The following is a 6,000-nucleotide window of genomic DNA, read 5'->3' as shown; positions in this document are numbered from 1 at the left end:
ACAGTGTGCAAGTTAAAACATATTAAGAAATGATACTAAAGCTAAAGTAAGAGTAATAATAATGTGACAGAGACAGTCTAACTGTGTGACCTGTTGTTTACTCAGACTGCCTGCAGCTGGCATCTGCTATTCAGAGTGTGATATACATCTCCATTTAGCTGCTAAATCAGGTAGAGAGACAGTGAGTCTACCATTTGTTTGGCCAACAGGTGGGGGGAGGCTATCACTGACCCCCATCCCACATGCATTCTAATGTGTATAAAACAGTGACTCTAAAATGGTTAGACTAGTACTGTCTCACACGACGTGAGGCTGTGTGGAGCTCAGGGCTCTGCCCTGGCTCCCTGGCTGGTTATGATGCTGTTGAATGCTGAATAAATGAACATGGAACTTGGGAACCTTGATGTCTCTCTTCTTCTCCTCCATTTCATTACAACTACAAGCCTGCTAGTTAACGCAGTTAATGCCTCATCATATACGACAATCGCCTAATCGCAAGTATTTGAGATAATCGCAATACCTTTTCAGTTAATCGTCATAATCATTTCCATGTTGAAAAATGTTAATATCTTTTCAAACATAATTTTTTTTGTGGAAATAGCAGACTGCTATTTCCACTATTCATGTTTTTTTAAGTTTAAAGTTATTGAATTATGCAAGTTATTTGTCATATCTGCCCTCTGCACCTTTTGTTAACGAAGCCTAAAAAGCCAGACAATTCTTTATTAATAATGTTACAAAGTTCAGTGTACGACAGAGCACGACAGATACGCATTTAAATCGTTAATCGCAATTACTTGAGCGACAATTAATCGTCAAGTAAAATGTCATAATCGTGACAGTCCTAAAGAGGGTCCTACTTTGAGCCGTCTTCATCAGCCGTCTTCAGGGGAAACCCCCGAGAAGGACGAGGTCTTCGGCCATTCGACCGTGCGGACCAAGTCTTCGGGGGAATCCCCCATGCAGACAAACCCATGGATAGAGAGAGATCTCCAGATCTCGTTCTAGGGCAGGGCATCCTCGGATGAGCCTTCCAGCGGCGACTCCCGCCATCTCCATCCTCCGTACATCTGGTTAGCTTCACCAGTACTTTATTAGAGGTGGATGGTCTGGGAGGGTGATACACTGTAGGTGAGAACCTCAGTCTTCTGGGCATTGACGATGCAGATGTCATCTGACAAGTACAAGGCTGGTATTCAAAATTTACTTGAGTAAAAGTACAAAAGTATTGTCATCAAAATATACCAAAAGTAAAAGTACTCATTATGCACAACGTGTTACAATGAGACGCGTTGTGAGCTTGTAGATCGGCTATTTTCAAATAGCCAAACTATATAGGCTAAAGGGCTGAAGTGGTATGTTTTGTAATAATAATCCAAATCTACAAAGTAACTAGTAACCAAAGTTTTCAAATAATTGTAGTGGAGAAGTAAAAGTATTGAATATTAAAACACTCCAGTAAAGTAAAAGCTCCTCAAAATTGTATAGTACATGTACTTATTACTTTAGTTTACACCACTGACTAGGCCTGCATACTGTAGCCTGTCTTAGCATCACAATCAAACACGGCTCAACAATACAACATTCACTTCACATCACATCACATCACACAACAAAACAATGCTGCATCCTTACTAGTTGTTGCTTTACCAAGTAATAAAATTACACGCAATTCCATCAATTCCTTTAATGCTAAGCAGCTAATTAGCTAAGCTAAGTCACCTGCAGACTCACCTTAGTTTGGTCAGATGGAGAAAATGCTCTTCTGTTTGTGTTTTAGCAGCTTTCACCACTCTGGTAAACACTGACAACTCTACTCAACGTTCATCTGGAGTAACGTTATATTCTGAGTTGTTTATTTTGATCTCTTACTTCCAAAACATTGCAGAGACTGTGTGTGTGTGTGTGTGTGTGTGAGGGGGGGGGTGGAGCCCGACAATTGGAGGACTTAAAAAGCCCGCCCCTCCCTCCTAGGGAGTGTGGAGCTATAACTAACTACCTTCCAGGGCAGGGTTTCTCAAAGTGGGTGCCCCGTGGCAGACGGTGGCACCCTAGGGTGCCGTGACACAAGTCCAGGGGTGTCACAGCAGGATACTAATATTTGGAATTCATCGATATCACTTCAGTTTAACCACTTAGACCCTCTAGATTTAATTAGTAAAACGGACCTTGCGACACGTTGTGAGCTTGTAGATCGGTTATGTTTGGCTAATATTCCCCCCAGAATAGGGATACTGGGATTCAAGTGGTTAAACGTCAAGTATATTTTCAATCTGTCTCCAAAAGGAATTATTCTCTCAAGTTTTCACTGTGACACGCTGTATTTTAGGGGGAAAGATTTACATATTTGCATAGCGTAATTTGACATAAATGTAAGGTGCTATAAAGTAACAATGTTATTCAGGGGTGGCGTGGATGAAAAGGTTATTTACAGGGATGACCTGAGAGATGGTTAAATTAAAGTGGTTAAAATGATGGTAAAGCTAGATCAACTATAATTGTCTCCGGCATGGCGAGAGTATGTTTTCCCACTGTTCGTCCGTGTATCCGTGTGTCTGTGTGTGTGTCATTCTGTCTGTGTACAGCTAATCTCTGGCACCGTTGGCTTGATCGCAGCAAAACTGTGCACACACACTCCCTGGATGCCAGAGCAGAACCTCTGCCCCACATTTTTCACATGGGCCTTTTATAGCGCCACCAGGAGGCCGATTTGTGCAAAACTTTTTTTTTTACAGTACAGTCCAAACATCCCGCAAATCGGTACACAGTATCTCTATAGTCAATAAACCAAATGAATCTTTCAGATTTTTCATATTTCATCCTTATTGGCTAAAATTGGCTTCCAAAGTTTACAGCAGTGCTCCGTTTTGAACAAAATGCCTCAAATCATCTCAACACAGCTTGCAATTTCCGTGAAATTTTCCACACACATTCATACTAGGCTGAGGAAGAAATGCCTCTTGAAATGTTTCAAATCAGCCTCATGGTGGCACTATAACAGGCCAATTCGTGTTTTTACCTATAACTGCACCGATCTGTGTAAAACTTTGTATGCACACTCTCTAGAGGCCAAGGAAAAACCTTTGCCCTGCATTTTTCACATTTGCCTTTTATAGCACCATGCACCAGGAGGCCGATATATGTAAAACAATCTTTTTGATATTAAGCCTTCAGATTTTATGCAAATTTCACGCAAATCAGTACACATGATGTCTATAGTCATATGATCAAGACGGATCTGTTTGATTTTTCCTATTCCATCTTGATTGGCTAAGATTGACATCTAAAGTTTGCAGGAGTGGTCCGTTATGAGAAAAATGCCACAAATCATGAACGCAGCGTCCGATTGGGTGAAACTTTGCACGCACATTTGCACTATAGTGAGGAACAAATGCCACCCTTTTAACATTGCCCTATAGTGCCACCAGGAGGCCAATTTCTGCAACACTTTTCTTTTTTATATTACTCATACAAATGATGTCCAAACATCATGCAAATCGGTACACATTATCTCTATAGTCAAGGGATCAAGCTGGTTCTGTCCGATTTTTCATATTCCATCCTTCTTATAACACAGATTCCTCAACACAAAAAAACAACCACAGCGGATGTCAACAACCACAATTGGAGGTTCCGACTTGCACTTGAAGACACAAAAACAACAAGTATTTTTTTGCCTTTGCTTCCTAGACACGTATAGCCAGTTCTCTACACACAACTACAGAAGACCAGAAGACATTACATTAGAGAGGTCAGTACTGGGTCAGTTGCACTGCAGCGTGAACTGGGCTTCTTGCAAGGATCTCATCGCTAATGTAGTTCCCTACCCTTTTGGGTCAAGTCCACACTATAAGAGAAGTAACACTTTCATCAACCAGGATCTCGAGGCAAAGATTTTTAATTTGGGTCATGGCCTGGGGAGGTTTCCAAAGCCCTGTTTTTTCTGGTCATCGTTATTCTGGCCGATGGAGTGAAAAGAAAATATTAGCGTGGCTCTGTCCATAGAGAGTACACAGGAATGGACTTGTTGTTAGGTTTCTGTACGGCACATGGTATGAACCGGACCACTGGAGCAGAGCAGAGGCCATCAGACCAGAGGGGCCTGGCTCCATGTTTGACTAGCTCATTAAGGAGCCTCGTTAGGACATGTCCTGCGTCATTAATTTGGGCACTTTTCCGGGCAGAGATGAATGGGAGAGATTAGCTTGGTTAGAGAGTCTTGACGGCTCTCTCTCTCTAAATCTATTAGAGGTACGTATGTGTGTGTTCTAGGGGCCATTAGGTCATACCTGGTGGCAAATGCACTGATGAGAGCGAGAAAGAGAGAGAGAGACAAAGAGAGGTAATGGAACAGGTTGTGGCAGTTTAAAGTAGACCAGGGTAAAAAAAAAAAGTGTTATTATAACCCTGTTTGTTTTAACCCAGATTAAGTTGGTGGCATTTACATTTAGCCTGGTAAACCATCCCATTACCAGGCTAATTGACATTATGACAGCTCACAAACTGTCAGTAATCACAGTATACAATACTGTGCAGACTGTTTCAGGAAACATTCTGCTTACTTATCAGATGTGTTCACTGATTAAGTGTGAACATTGTGGATTGTTATGATTGCCCTGCTGATATAATAATGTTTTTAGTTCTAAAACATAATTTAATTCACTGTCACTGTCAAAAGTTCTACAAGGCCTGCCATTGGACATAAAGCACATGAAACATAAACAAGCATCAAACTTTTAAAGTTTGATGCTCAGCATGAACCATTTTGTCGTATAATATGAATCGACTCAGTTTCATGTTCAAACAATCTTACACTCTGTGAAAGAGTGCTAACTCTGAGAGAACCAAAAAAATTAAAACTCATGAACTCATGAGTTAAATTAACATTTAAATCTCATGTTTTAACACAGGATTTACTGTGTACCATGTCACAGCGGGGAGCTGCCACTGTACAGCTTTTCCTGGATGATTTAAGGTATACACCTTTTGATGACCTTGATTTGGGGTATATAAGATTTATATATATATATATATAGTAGCAGAGAGGTCCTCTGTTACGTATGTTTGATATAACCCTTATTTATTGAATGATATTTGCACGGCACATTTGCACTTTTTTAGTAGTTCACCTTAGTGCAATATGGAGAGAGTGCAATATGTGTGTAGTACTAGTGAGGTTTTATTGTTGAGGTTGATTGATTGCTCAACAGTACCTGTTGTGTGTTTCCAGCATGATTGGGCTGGACCAAGCTGGATTAGCTTGGTTAGAGAGTCTTGACGGCTCTCTCTCTCTAAATCTATTAGAGGTACGTATGTGTGTGTTCTAGGGGCCATTAGGTCATACCTGGTGGCAAATGCACTGATGAGAGCGAGAAAGAGAGAGAGAGAGACAAAGAGAGGTAATGGAACAGGTTGTGGCAGTTTAAAGTAGACCAGGGTAAAAAAAAAAAGTGTTATTATAACCCTGTTTGTTTTAACCCAGATTAAGTTGGTGGCATTTACATTTAGCCTGGTAAACCATCCCATTACCAGGCTAATTGACATTATGACAGCTCACAAACTGTCAGTAATCACAGTATACAATACTGTGCAGACTGTTTCAGGAAACATTCTGCTTACTTATCAGATGTGTTCACTGATTAAGTGTGAACATTGTGGATTGTTATGATTGCCCTGCTGATATAATAATGTTTTTAGTTCTAAAACATAATTTAATTCACTGTCACTGTCAAAAGTTCTACAAGGCCTGCCATTGGACATAAAGCACATGAAACATAAACAAGCATCAAACTTTTAAAGTTTGATGCTCAGCATGAACCATTTTGTCGTATAATATGAATCGACTCGGTTTCATGTTCAAACAATCTTACACTCTGTGAAAGAGTGCTAACTCTGAGAGAACCAAAAAAATAAAAACTCATGAACTCATGAGTTAAATTAACATTTAAATCTCATGTTTTAACACAGGATTTACTGTGTACCATGTCACAGCGGGGAGCT

This window comes from Gymnoscopelus braueri (assembly GCF_963280865.1).
Source record: "Gymnoscopelus braueri genome assembly, chromosome: 5".
In the NCBI taxonomy this organism is placed as follows: Eukaryota; Metazoa; Chordata; class Actinopteri; order Myctophiformes; family Myctophidae; genus Gymnoscopelus; species Gymnoscopelus braueri.
This window is presented reverse-complemented; position numbering follows the sequence as displayed.